Here is a 14,880-nt window from a genome sequence, read left to right on the forward strand (position 1 = left end):
TTGAGTGGCTCTCTCTCTCTTTTTAATTGAAGCAGTTTATCCTGTCAGGTGGTAAATTTCTATCAGATCTGAACTGCCAGCAGTATAAATGAGCTAAGCAGCATTGTTAACATGTGATAATTCCTTCCTGACAGAAAATTCTAACTGTATTCAAAGCACATTTCTATGACTAGTAGTTTATTTATGGGCATTTATGACATAACAGAGCAAACTGATCAATACTTTCCCTAACAGGATGAGCTTCCTCATTCCTCATATTCAAAAAAGCCTCTCTTAGCCCATCCTGACAGCCCACCTCCAGGTAAAATTGTGTTGTGGTCAGAGTCTGCTTTTCTTTGATGCATGAGCCTCACTTAGAGAATAGACTTAGCTTAGCAATAGACGAGTTTCTGATGACTGAAAATCGACATTTAAGACCTTTATCGTTATTGATTAACCATGAGGTTACATCGAAGCAAGCAAATCCTGCTTCAATAGGCAACTGTTTTTAATGTTTGCTCCAAATCCATCGGTTAACTTTGGATCAGTTTCTTTACACTGACAGAAAAATCAAACTCAAATGCTTCTGCTTATTGGTCTGATGTATCTACAGTGGGAGTAAGAAGGAATATTGATAGAAGAACTGTGTTCCGGACTAATTTACAAATCTGCTAGAGAAAAATTACTAGTAAAACCTCAGCTCAATTCTGCTAGTAGTACAAGAATAGAAAGTTCACCTGGCTACAGGAACCATTTAGCTCAAACTTGCCCAGTACAGCTGGCAATTGGATGGCATCCAGGTGAGATCATGTTCTCTCCATGAACAAATTTTTCCAGAGTTGAATGGGACAAGGGCGGAGAGCATCTCTTTTGAGAGGTTCCAGTCCAGGTCTTTTGATCTTCAACTGAGTGATTACTTCACACTTAGTAGTACACTCCAGGGCTGAAAGATTAAGCATGTGCTAAAAGTGCAGTATATCCAGCAACCACTTGAAGCCCACTGCAATTCAATAACAAATCCTAATACTTTCTTTTGTTAAAAATGACAAAACTACGGGAATGGCCTGATACAAAAAAATCCAACAACAATAAAACAGACAGAAGGTTAAGATTTAAATTTGGGGCTTGGCTACATTGGTTGAATGGGGACACTGATGTGGGCACCTGTCTTACCTCCACTAATTTGAGTCAGTGAACTGGATCTGTTAATCCAGCATTTTAAACATGATTATTAAACAAATATTATGGCTTACTGTGAGGTCCAGTCAAGGTTATAGATGCAGTTATTTAACCAAGCATGTAAAGGTTAGCTGCTAACTTAGCACTCCATCCCCTTTTCTAATTATGGTTACATCTGCTCTCAGAAAACCAAGATGATGATTTCCATAAAAGTAAAAGAAAACCTTCAAATGCCCAGTATAATATGTTCATCCTTAATAGAAGTATATCAGATCAACCTGAGAAAATGTTTTACTGTAAAAGCAATACGACAGATTTAAACAAAAATCTTGATTTGTTATGTTCTTAAATGTATAAACTGCAAAATACTCAAGATGTCTAAAACATTTTACAAATTGGTATGAGGTTGAGGTAGGAAACCCTCAAATCCTTGAACAGAGCAGATGGTTGTAATCCACTGTTTTATTTATATGAAATAAAAACACTATTAATAAAGATTCATGAATCTTTAAATGTAAATTATAACCTCAACATGAATTCCAAAAAGAATAACAAGAGGCAGCATTCACACACCTAGTTTTTCATTTTACAGGCTTATTACAGGTAAAAAGTCTCATGACTAACAGGTAATTTGTCTCAGTTTAGAATCAAACTATACTTTCATTTCTTTCTTCAAAGACTGCTGACCTGACTTTCTATACAACCCATAGCATGTCTAAGTACAGGTGAGCATCACATGTTTTATTATTGTCAGGTTTTAAAAAAAAGGTACCACAGGGTTTTATCCACTATTGTGGGATGGATGAGCTTTTCCGAGGGCCATCTGGAGGCAGAAAGGGGCATGATTTCCCTCCTAAGCCAGCTGGTGCACCTGCTCCGAGTACCACTGAAAGGGCTAAGATGTACCAATTGTAATGACTGAAGGAAAGAGTGGAAACAGTCTCCCCAAGTGCTTTCTTTTTTTTTTTTATTCCAGCAAAGTATTCAAGGTCACTAAATAGTTTCCCCTGAAACTGTGCGAAGCGTTAAAAAGCTTTGTGGTGTGTTCTGTTTCGCATAGCCTTACTGTTCTCTCACTACAGCCGACTGTGCTCTACTTTAATAACCTTTCCCCTGCTAAGTGCACAGAGCTACATTGTGGTTTTGCATAGGCAAACACTAGCATGGGACTAATATTTGTGTCAACAAGAGAATCAGCTGAGACACGCTCACTCTACTTCGATGCAACTGAGACCACAAACTGAAGCACTAGTAGTTCATCTGGAGGCAAAGCAGTGCGTCAACACTGCTCCAAGGTCTCCTCTACCTGAAGACACAAAGCTAAGATCATATGGACAAAAGCAAAACTTTTTCCATTAAAACTCTGCCCTGAATTTTCTTTGGCTCTCCAGATGTTTTCCAAACACACTAAGAATCTTTGATATACAATCATGAAAGATGGAGCAACTGTGAAGTTCTCTCATTAAGAAGCAAAGCACATACAACCAGAATAATAATAAGAAAAGGTCTGAAAAGTGAATTTCAAACGATCAGGGAGTTACATCTTATAAAAGAGGAGATTAAACAGTCACCTTGTGGTCACAGTATCTGCAGATCATCTAGAGTCCTTTCGTTCTCTGGAAACTATTCCTACTTGATGGCCTTTAATATTTTTCTATCTGTTCATCTTCAGACTTATTCAAGCTCACTCACTTCTCCAACTCTCTGCAAACCCATGACAAAGAGAAACTTTTTAATCTGTTAACCCACCCCCAACCCTCTCACTCCCCCTGCAAAATTTGATCCCTATATTCTCCACAGCCGGCATCCATCTGGAATATCCATCTTACTGTTAAGGCATTAGAACTTAAATACATCTGAAATATCTATCATGAGGCTACATTTGCGGTGTGTATTTGAAACATTATAAACTGCAGGCAATATCTTTTTTTTTAATGAACGCAGCCAGACAAACAACACATAAACAGATAGAATAAGCTTGCTTGTATATTTGTCTAAGTAGCAACAGACATCAAGTAGGGAGATTACACAGGGAGCTGTGTCAATGTGTCAGTGTGTGAGTGTTTCCTCTGTCTCTCTCCATCCATCTCTCCTGCTTACTCCCCTCCCCTTTCGGAGACAAAATGGCCAGATGGCTTGCAATCCAACATGCTAATCCACAACACAGACTGTAGCTCTGACACACCTACCATAAGACCAGTGCTCCACTCTCAACATCTATACCCTTAAGCACACACACGCATGTATACACACACAGGGCCAGTACACTTTCAGCATGAGTCCCAAACGATAACTTCACTTAACAATAGCAGAATAACTCATTCAGACTAAGCCCTCAACAGATGGAGGCTTAGTTGTATGTGTTTTGTGTGTGTGTGTGTGTGTGTGTGTGTGTGTGTGTGTGTGTGTGTGTCCTGCTATCATATTTCAGGCAGGCCAGTTAGCAGGCTACAGGCCAAGATGAGGTTCTGTGTCTACTGCTTTTGTTAGCTGAGGTGAGGTAAGAGAAGCCGAGTGTGTTGGGTTACACTGAGCAATGGAAAACATGGGGAAACCCAGAAGAGCACATAATACACATGGAAACAAACTGGCTGCCATAGTTATGTTTTTTTTTAAATAAAGGATCATTTCAGTACACTAATGAAGTGCTGCTCCTATTGTGTTATTGATAAGATCACATTAAATAAAAACACTGCATTATTTTGGCTACTCGGGCCTGGGCAGATGAATCAATGAACATCACAAGTAAAAGAAAAGTACTAAAGTTACACAGTGGTCAGTTGGTCACAAGTGGGGAAATCATTTGCATTAAAGTCAAGCCACAATATGCTTCCATTTTGCCAGCAGAGTGCATGTTTACATAACAAACATATGCCCGAGTCTATAATTTCACTTAGATTTTCAGTTAAACTGAGCATACTTTGCACTCGTCAGAAAATTCAAGAGTATAACACTTTGAGTGGAGATATCTATTTTATATAAGAGGTGCGTAACCAACTCACAGAAAAAAGCTCATACAGGTAAGAACGCGCTCTGTTGATGGTAAACAGCTACACGCACAGATACAAAATGGAGAGCTATTAATTGCCCATTTGCGTGTAATAGACCTGTGTCGATAACGGTGCGATGAATATATAATGCAATGTGGCATGTGAAGCAGAGCATCTAAGACTGGTGTGAAGCACAGCCAAGAGATCAGTGGAGACGAATTTTCCAGCGACAGCTTCGCAGATCAGTTCGACAGAGGGATGCATAAATATTAAACACTTCTACTCTGATGGTATAGCAAAACCTGATTGTCTCGCCGCCTTCTGATTGTGACGCTGCATTGGATTACCACTCTGTATCCGGCCGTTTTTCTGGAAAGCTTGGAGCTGGGTGATGTGCTACACTGGGAAGAAAAAAATTTAATAGACCAACCAGAGAGTTCTGGGCGTATATTAGATAAATTGTGATGGGGGGAAAAAAGCCAATGGTTCTGCCTTGGTGTTGAGGAGTTTATATAGTAGACACCTTAAATATTTTAATGCAAAAATGTAGTAAAAGATGTAGTTTAACTGCTTGAAATGCAGTCATATTTGCTTGAAGTGTGGACAGGAGGATTAGTGTGAAAGGGCATGCAAGACATCGATCTCAATGTAAAAGGCCAATGTTCATAGCGAGCAACAGCTTCAGTAACCCCTCCCCCAATCCACTTTATAATCATCTCACCCTCCCTAAATCACTGATATGACTCCCTAACATCTTCCTCTTTCACACTAAAGCCAGACAACAGGTCTCCCATCAGGCCCTGCTTCTCAAGGGATGACTGCGCTTCCTGGGAGAGGAATCTGTCCTTCCTCTACGTTGGCCGGGACGGCAAAATTAAAATCGGAGCAGGTGATGGAGAGGCACACATTCAGCTTTGTACTGTGGCCAATTCTTCCATCATCCTCTACCACCGAGAGCTGTAGAAGAATCTGAGGTAGAATAGCTCAGCTTTCACAGCACCGGCCCCCACCCCCACTCCGATCCCCAGTGAAGTCAGGTGACCAGATGTTGTATATCTCCCTGTCACCACAGCCGCCATGAAGCTGCTACACACATCCATGTTAAAGCGAGGAAGCGGAGGCACTTCACCGCTGTGTGGGTGAGAGATCACTGAAAGGCACAAATGGAAATACAACTCATTTCTTCTTGAAGCCCACTCTAGAGAGACCATACGTGAGGCGGTGCAGAGATAACAAAAGAGCATCCATCAGCATATTAACCATCCATCCCCCCCCACCCCACACACACACACACACACACCCACGTACCCTCCGAAGCATATACAGCTCACATCCATCCATAAGCCGCGGGTTTACAGACCCAAAATAGCGTTGCTTCTTTTTTGTTTCAGTGTTGCCGCTGCAGCTGCTGCATTTCTCCAGGACTGACACACACACACACACACACACACACACACACACACACACACACACACACACACACACACACACACACACAAACCCACAAGGCCTGTACAAATGCCACCATTGATTTTTGCACCCCTCCTTCAATAAAGATGCTATTTGTGAGGCAAAAGGGAGTGTACACAGAAACAATGTGATGCACAGGATGGTATATAATGATATAAAACATGCCCGTGCCATCTGATGCAGGCATCCATTTCCATCTCGCCCTCACTGAGAGACTGCTGATGAAACAGCTGCCTCCTTAGCAGGGCAGAATGCAGAGTGGAGGAAGAAAAAAAGGCTACAAAGCACCCCTACATACACAGCCCCCTCCTCCTCTCCTCCTTCCTCTGCCTCCCCCTTCCACATCCCTTATTGCACACACAGAGAGGGAATTACCTGAAATATGTCTTCACATTCTCTTGCTCAGGTTACGCCTTTGGGCCCGGAGTAGTGGTAGATTCATCGCTGACCGTACAGTCCTAATGACAGTTTAAAGGCAGGATTGCCATTCTCTTGTCAGACCAGTTCCTGACCCTAAAAGCAAGCTTGTTCGGCAGGCTGGATGCTTCACTGGCTGCTCACTGTTCCCTAGCCCATGATGTCATCCACCCTGGTTTGCTGATTGGCTGAGGGGTTGAATATTAATGCAGGCAGCTGGTCCAGGGGAGGGGAAAGACAACAGGCAGACACAGTTGGTTTTCTGGTTAACAGCTCAAAGCTGCAGAGGGAGTATGATGGGAGGATGGCATTATGCTGCACATTAAGCTCAAGACTGTTTCTGTTGCAAACACGGAAGACACTAAACACGATGCTAACCTGAGCTGTGAGTACATGCCGCTGTAACTTCAAAAAACATCAGATTTAATAAGAACAGAACAGCTTAACACAGGTGAGTTCATATAAACAATCAGAACTGGCAAAGCCTCTCAAACATTTCTGCTAGAATAGCATCAAAGTCAGAGAGAATTAATTTGCAAGAAAAGTAGAGACTTTACAGTTAATTGTAAAAAGAAAACAAATGCATCCAAACATTTTTATTATCATTATTATTATTATTATTATAATAATAGAGCTCTCAATTTACCGGTCGATCTACGCCCCTACCCTCACCTATGGCCACGAGCTGTGGGTAGTGACCAAAAGAACGGATACAAGTGGCGGAAATGAGCTTCCTCCGAAGGGTGGCTGGCCTCTCCCTTAGAGATAGGGTGAGAAGTTCAGCCATTTGGGAGGGGCTCAGAGTAGAGCCACTGCTCCTCCACATCGAAAGGAGCCAGCTGAGGTGGTTCGGGCATTTGACAAGGATGCCTCCTGGGCGCCTCCTGGGTGAGGTGTTCCGGGCACGTCCCACTGGAAGGAGGCCCCAGGGGCAGACCCAGGACACGCTGGAGAGATTATATCTCTCGGCTGGCCTGGGAACGCCTTGGTGTTCCCCCGGATAAGCTGGAGGAGGTGGCTGGGGAGAGGGAGGTCTGGCCTTCTCTGCTTGGGCTGATGCCCCCGCGACCCAGCCTCGGACAAAGCGGAAGAAGATAGATGGATTGATTATTATATACTACAACTACTGCTACTTTCAGCCTAATGGGTTTTCTTTGTATTGCTTATTTAACAAATTAGTTGCTGTTGCTATGCAAGGATAAACTACCTACTTTGCATGTTCCCCATGTTTTTTTAAAAAAACAAAAAAAAAACAAAATAACATTTAATTTTCTGTATCAATGTTTATATATAAAGTTGCTTTTGTGGTTAGTGCTCTTATCATATCTATTTTAATGTAACTGAGAACATGTTTTAATGACAAATTAACATAACAGTGTTTGTTTTTTTTATATTAATATTTACCAACATTCATTTAGTTTGTTTGTTCCCCTACACCTTGAAATTTGAGATAAATCCACCAAACACTTGCAGGTAGTGAAACCGGAGTCTCTGAGTTCAAAAGCAGGCGAACACGACAACCAAAACTGTCGCTGCAGTTGCCCTAATTTGCCTATGATGTCATCCTTTTCCTCTATCTCACCTGTGATTGGCTGACTGGCACAGCATCTGCTCAGTCTCATGGCTAGTGCTTTTAGCTCAAGGTGGAGGCCTATCTGTGGCTCTGTGAATCATGGCTGGTTGTCCTGACAACCCCTGTAATGTCGATTCCTTGTCAGAGAGTAATATGGCTGTTCGGTGACGGTCTGTTCACTCAAATGGAGAACTGCAGGAAGATAATGCCCCCTTGCAGTGCTTTCATTCACATTTGAAGGTAGCTTTTAAGATTTTTTTTTTTAAATGAACAGCAAATATATTTTCAAAGAAAACTAAAAAAAAAACAGCTTTGAATTATTTATTTAATAATTAGATTTTTTTTAGAATAATATTAGGTGTTAGTGTTTGGTAATAATCCTCAGGCTCTCAAATCTTGAGGATTTTACATTCAGGAATGATCTAGTGCACATTTATTTTCTGACAGTATACCTTTTATCTATTGCAGGCAAGTGTTTAGGATGAACTCATTAAACCCTGCCAATATAGAAAAGAAGGAAAAATGCTCATTTAGCTTAGCCACAAGAACATTTGAACTTGACAGGCGACTCCTGTTTCTTAACTGAGTGGTTTCGGCCCTGCTCCCACAACAAAACAACCTGGGTTGCATCGGAAATTAGTCAGGGGGATCGACTTACTAGGGAAACGCTTATAAAACCCTGCAGCCTGTTTTAACCACTTCTTCATTGATATAAATGACAAAACTTGTCATTAAGGTGACACTGAGGGCTGTAAAACGCTGTCTATATGGGGGAAAGTGTTAAAGCTGAAAATAATCTTTGCTCTTAAGGAAACAAAGGATAACTATACACTAAAAGGCAGATAGGCACACTTATAGAAAAGTGTTAAAATGACAATAAATCTGACAGCATAAGTAAAATGACAAAGCCTTTTCACCAAAGGAAAAAAATGTGTTTGAGGATACTGATTCTCAATCTAAAAAAAAGAAGGCCCTTTGTCTCCTGAAAAAATAAACAATCAAACAAAACAAAACCCAAACCGGGATGGCAACAATGATTAGAAAGGGCACAGACCTCCTACTAAAGCCGGTGTGCTTCTTTCACAGCCACATGCCCTTTAGAAATTCTGTACTCATACCTGCTACCCCATTATAAATCCCAATGGATAAGCATGCATGACATGTTTTAATTAGGATCAGCACAACAAATGGTAATAAGAACATTTTTTGGATTTACACACATTAAGCTTTTCTGCTTCCATCAAGAATTGTGCTGTATTTGTGTGTTGCCATTACTAATATATTTTCCATTCTCACTGCTGCAGTGAATCACGCAATACTTTTCTAAATATGTGCTCCTGTTTACTTAAACTTAGCTCAGCAATACACAAGGCAAATCATTTCCTAATGCTTGGCAGTAAAAGCTCAGATCAGGAGCCGACAGGACAAGTCGCAGCTGAATCTCAGAGGAGCATGATTTACTAGTATCCATAGGCTCCTGTCAGTGATCAGGTTTATATAAAGAATCCTATAAATATCCTTGGACGCAGAGCACATCTCTGTGGTGACATTTTGTAATAAGCCCTGTCTGAAATTTACTAGTGTTGTAGACAGAGAAAGATGAGTTTCTACATATATCTACATAGAATCTTGTCTAAAACATATACAGTGCAGTGAAAAACTATTTGCCCCCTTCCTGACTTACTCAAAGATAACCGACTAACCACACTTTTTGGAAAGCGGAGTTCAGTTTCGGTATCTTGATTACTGCAAGACAGAGTCTAATCAATAACTTACTTAAATGGAACCTGTCTGACAAAGAAGTAGACTCAATAACAGATAACTCAAGAACAGATAAGAAACACAGTCATTGATATCTATCAGTCTGGAAGGGGTTACAAAGCCAATTCAAAGGCTCCACCACTGTGAGAGCCATCACCCTCTTTAGCCTGACGCCATAAGCCATTTCCGGGTCCAAACTCCTCTTCAGTTCACAAAGTGAAACAACCACTGCAGCATCGTTGAGAGTTACATTCTTTCATCTCTAATAAAATGATCAGTGTGGCTGCTCTACCAGGTGTAACAATTAAGTTTAGCATCCAGGCATCCATTAAAAACAGGATTTATGAAGTTTAACGAAGTTAGCTCGCTAGTTTCGATGAACGCCAACTCCACCCCCCCAATAAAAGTTAATATGAGAGTCCCTGAGTGGCAGACACAAATGGCAGTAAAAAGATGCTAAAAACAGACCAAACTTCGGTCGGGAGAACACCTGAGATGATCCATCCCCACATGAGAACCCAGAGCAACTTCTGAAGAACTACAAGCTTCATTTGTCAGAGTTCATGATTCAACACCAACAACAAAGAGACTGGGCAAAAATGGCACCCATCAGAGAGATTCAAGAAGAAAAAAAACCTCATCTCAAAAAGCCTCGTGTCACATTTGCGGGGCGACCGTGGCTCAGGGGGTTGGGAAGCGTATCTGTAACTGGAAGGTCGCCGGTTCGATCCCCGGGCTCTCTGTCCTGGTCGTTGTGTCCTTGGGCAAGACACTTTACCCTACCGCCTACTGGTGTTGGCCAGAGGGGCTGATGGCGCGATATGGCAGCCTCGCTTCTGTCAGTCTGCCCCAGGGCAGCTGTGGCTACAACCGTAGCTTGCCTCCACCAGTGTGTGAATGTGAGAGTGAATGAATAGTGGTATTGTAAAGCGCTTTGGGTGCCTTGAAAAGCGCTATATAAATCCAATCCATTATTATTATTATTAAAAATATTGTGATGATTCCCAAGACTTTGTGAAAATATTCTGAACTTTTCTGAAATGTTTAGGTCTCATTACATCTGGCATAAAACTAACACAGCATTTCATAAAAAAGATAAAAAGATCCTAACAGTCAAACATGGTGGTGGTAGTGTAATGGTCTGGGGCTGGACCTGGAAAACTTGCCCTAACTGATGGAGACATGAATTCTGCTCTCTGCAAAAACATTTTCAAGAAGAATGTCTGGCCATCAGGGTTTGCCTTAATAATAATAATAATAATAATAATAATAATAATGGATTGGATTTTATATAGCGCTTTTCAAGGCACCCAAAGCGCTTTACAATACCACTATTCATTCACTCTCACTTCATACACTGGTGGAGGCAAGCTACAGCTGTAGCCACAGCTTCCCTGGGACAGACTGACAGAAACGAGGCTGCCATATCGCGCCATCGGCCCCTCTGGCCAACACCAGTAGGCGGTAGGGTGAAGTGTCTTGCCCAAGGACACAACGACCAAGACAGACAGAGCTGGGGATCGAACCGGCAACCTTCCGGTTACAAGATGAGCTTAATTAGAATATTGCATTTTATATTTACCCAGATTATCTTTGTAATATCAAACATTTAAGCATTAAATACGGCACAGCTTCTGTATCACGTGGTATAAGGCTCCGCCCTTGTCATTTGTTGAGCAGGAGGAGTGAGCGCTTGTTTTCATGCAGATTAAGTCCCGGATCAAAATGCGGTACAATCGTCGTCTTTTTTTTTTTTTTTTTTTAAATCGTTGTCATTTGGAAATGAGATCGCACATAAGTATGAATCGAGATCGCGATTTTCTAACGATTAATCGTGCAGCCCTACTACAGTATATTAATAAAGTAGGTTCTGACAAAAACAGAGCCACAAAGTGGTAATTTAAAGCATATTGCCAGCTTATTTCACTTCAGTGCTCTTTTTCCTCCATTTTTCCTCACATGTTAAAATATTTTTCCTTTAAACCAACTTCCAAACTGGCAAAATGAAGCCATTGTAGAAGTGCCAAGAACTAGAGTTAAACACTACATGAATAGACCTGTTAAAATACCCAGGTAAACACAAGATTTTAAAAAAATAATAATAATTTTTTATAACAAACTGGTACATTGCCTTCCCCTTCATAACAACTGTACTGTGTTTGTTCTTAATAACTTCTGCATATGGATTATGTTAATTCTCATAGCTAGGAGTGTAGCAGCCTTAACTGACAGCTGTGCTATCACACTGGTTTCCATACACTATTGCAGACTAAAATTTGAGTATTTTATTAGTCTGATATCTGACTCACAGATATATGAGCTTATGCACTGCACCTAAATGTTTTATAGATGCAGCTTTCCAGCATAAGTCTCCTTCCTCAAGTACACAAGTATCTTTCATTTTGGAAAAGATCTCAAACCTCGAGAAATGCAAAACAAGAGCTACAGCAACAGGTGTCGATACTGTAGAGAATATTGGCCAATCAGAAGCTTATGAACAATAGCATACACAATCTGACATCAAAAAAGACATAAAAACATCAAAAGTGTGCACCTTTAAGTTATATTTATTATTATCATCCACATGTAATCAATGAAATGGAGATGGAAATCATCAACCTGGAAAAATCTTTCAAAAGCTTGATTTTCAGTCAACAAAATTGTTTATTTCTGGACAAAAATGCATAGAAAAAGTTATGTTTTCCAAATACCTTGTATGTGAATATGTAAAGGGCTCAATGTGCAATTTTTGCTTCAGCAGGAAATCTACGTATTAACTTACAGTGTAACTGGAAAGCCTTCTTTACCCTATGACGTAACCACCCATGTAATCTGACATGCATCTCCTGAGAAATATAACTATGTGTCGGGGTCCACACAGCCCATAATGCTTCTTATTGGTGTGGAAGGTTATGGCGTAAGGTCCTTTCCTCCCATCATCTCTAACCAGTCACAGCAGATGGCTGCCCCTGCCTGAGCCTGGTTCTGCTGGAGGTTTCTCCCACTTAAAAGGGAGTTTTTCCTTCCCCTTGTTGCCAAGTGCTTGCTCTCATTGGATGATTTAATTGGTGGGGTTCTCTCTCTATTATTGCAGTGTCTCTACCTTACCATATAAAGCACCTTGAGGCGAGCGCTGTTGTAATTTGGCACTACATAAATAAAACTGAAGTAGACTGAATTGAATTCATGGTGGGATCTCGATTACTGCGGAACATTATTAACAAACCTAGAATATACTTGTTTTCATGACATGTGACTCATTTCAAGGAAAATGTAGATTCATCTTCTAAGCCATACTTGTCGCGATGCAGTTTTGTTTGATGACGTGTCTTATCAGCAGGATACTGTATATATTTAACACCACATAGGCAAGTAACATTAAAGGAGTGAACTAGTTTTTCCAGTATCTTACACATACTGCTATAAAGAATTGTAAGATGTGGATTTATTATTTATTCTTTAAAGGTTTTTGCCTTCTGAGGAAAAGGAAATGCAAAGAAGCTTTCCAATCCTGTTCCACCTTTTTGATCTCAGGGTGAACCGCTCTGGTAACCAACTCTGTAAAGCCAGTGATCAACAAAAACATCACACATTTTGCAAGCATAACTGTCTGCAATATAAATGTGAAATGTCATCACGGCTTGTGTACAGCATTTCCTGAGGATTCTTCTTCATCAGTCCAAGAAGAATGAAGCCTTTCACTGGGCAAAATGGAAGGAAGACATTTGAGATGATGGGTTCTTTGGTTTGGAATCAAATAATCACAGCAGTGGTAAATCACTAGTGTATAAAACATATCAAATTATGGTTTAGATTATCACATTATGGTAGCGCTCACTGCGCCTTGGGAGAAGAGGTAGAGGGAATCTTCAGAGAGACTTTTAAGCCTCACAGGAAATATATATATATATATATATATATATATATATATATATAGCAGAGGTGTATGTAAAGAATGTAAAACCCCCAAAGACAACTTTGATTTCTTGTATGGGCATCAATAAATTATTTTAGCAACTACACAATACTAAAATAATTGTTAATGCTGATTAGGTTCATGTAGTTTAGGAACGCATACTTTCTTAGCATGCTTGTCTTTTGTTGTTTTCATTCACTAAATTTTAACATATCAAATTACCTCGTCTAAACCCTCCACTGTGCACTGTGTCATGTATAAGACACTTATCTGTGCAACAACCACAATCAGAATAAGTTTCTGTGTATGCTGGCGCAGCTGAGATTATCCCCCCAAAGGAACATAATTGAGGTCAGTGGGCCTCTATCCTGCTGATTATGACTAACCTATTGATAGGTTACGACAGGCGCTCATTAAGCCTGCTCATTTTTCAGAGTGAAAAATGCTGAACTGTAATGTAAGCACAGAGAGCAGAGCACAGTAATTACAGATTACAGCACGGTTTAATGTTGTGCACTTAACATAGCTGTTTTGCAATGATTTTAAATGCAGACTCTATTACGTTTTTCTCCCCCAACTGGTCTATTCAAAGATGATGCGAAGGCTGAAAGGGAGAATATATTCTGCTACTCTGTGTTTTGGATCATGGATGGTAGGCTGTGCCACACTGTTATCCATGTGGGTGGTGTGGCGCTGGTGTGAATGGAGGCTGGTCTTTCTGATATTTTGTGTAGAGTAGTGTGCGCTACTCTGAGAAGAGTAACACTTATGATGTGTTTAATGTAATGTAACAGCTATAAAATCAATTTGATACATTTGTTCTGATAAAAAAAAAAAGGTAATAAATAGATGTTAGTGTTAAATAGTATGCACTCAGCACAGTCTCATTCTGCTGTTAAACACATTAACTTTTACCATTCAGGGTACTACAGCCTCTGATAGATGCAGTGTGGGAAATCTGGTCTTTTGGTGGAGTGGGTAGGTGTGGGGGGATTTGGGGTCTCAGTCTTTAAAACAAGGCTGCAGACTGTTCAGTATTACAGTGGTATGTAACAAGCTTGGGCTTAGCAAAACACTTTTAAATGACTAAAATTCTGATATAATAAGTCATCAGTGTAATTCATTTAAAATGGCATGGTGTTACATCACATTTTTAAACACAATGAAAAAAGAAATTCTGCCTAAAGGCCACAAGATTACCTTATGAAAATGCATATTAGTCTTGCACTGTTTGGATCCCTTTGTAACCCAATTATAACAAAGGAAGGCTGTAAACGACGGTTTAAAAATCATAACACTAAACCACTCTTGTACATTATTTCACTGTTATTGCAGCATAGAGGTGCAGGTTTATCATTCGGTGTAGCATTGTGAAATCACACTCAAACAAAACACTGACCAAGGACATCAGCTCTGATGCTGCCAAGACGAGGCTCAGGGACACACCTTTGAATTTAAAACAGGTGTGAGGAGGCAAATGAAAGACCTCTGGGAGTCAGTTAGTGTGTGTGTGCATGCGCGTGTGTGTCTAGAAACAAGCTATTTTTTCGTGGCAGCTGTAATGCCACTGTAACCACAGTCTATCAGATCATACT

The 14,880-nt window shown here is 40.5% G+C and overlaps 1 protein-coding gene across 3 annotated transcripts in view; it reads right to left on the bottom strand.

The window, feature by feature from the left end:
* The window catches only part of LOC113030051 (serine/threonine-protein kinase PAK 3), a 47,782-nt gene that overhangs the window by 24,324 nt on the left and 8,578 nt on the right, over positions 1–14,880 (bottom strand). For 2 of the 3 annotated variants that reach the window (XM_026181110.2, XM_026181108.2), the window contains exon 1: positions 5,994–6,170. The exons of the other annotated variant lie outside the window; for it this stretch is intronic. The gene's annotated coding sequence lies outside the window, so the exon portion shown is untranslated. Of the gene's footprint in view, positions 1–5,993; positions 6,171–14,880 lie in introns of those variants that run through there. 3 annotated transcript variants of the gene reach the window in all.

Source organism: Astatotilapia calliptera, chromosome 10 (assembly GCF_964374335.1).
Source record: "Astatotilapia calliptera chromosome 10, fAstCal68.1, whole genome shotgun sequence".
Lineage (NCBI taxonomy): Eukaryota > Metazoa > Chordata > Actinopteri > Cichliformes > Cichlidae > Astatotilapia > Astatotilapia calliptera.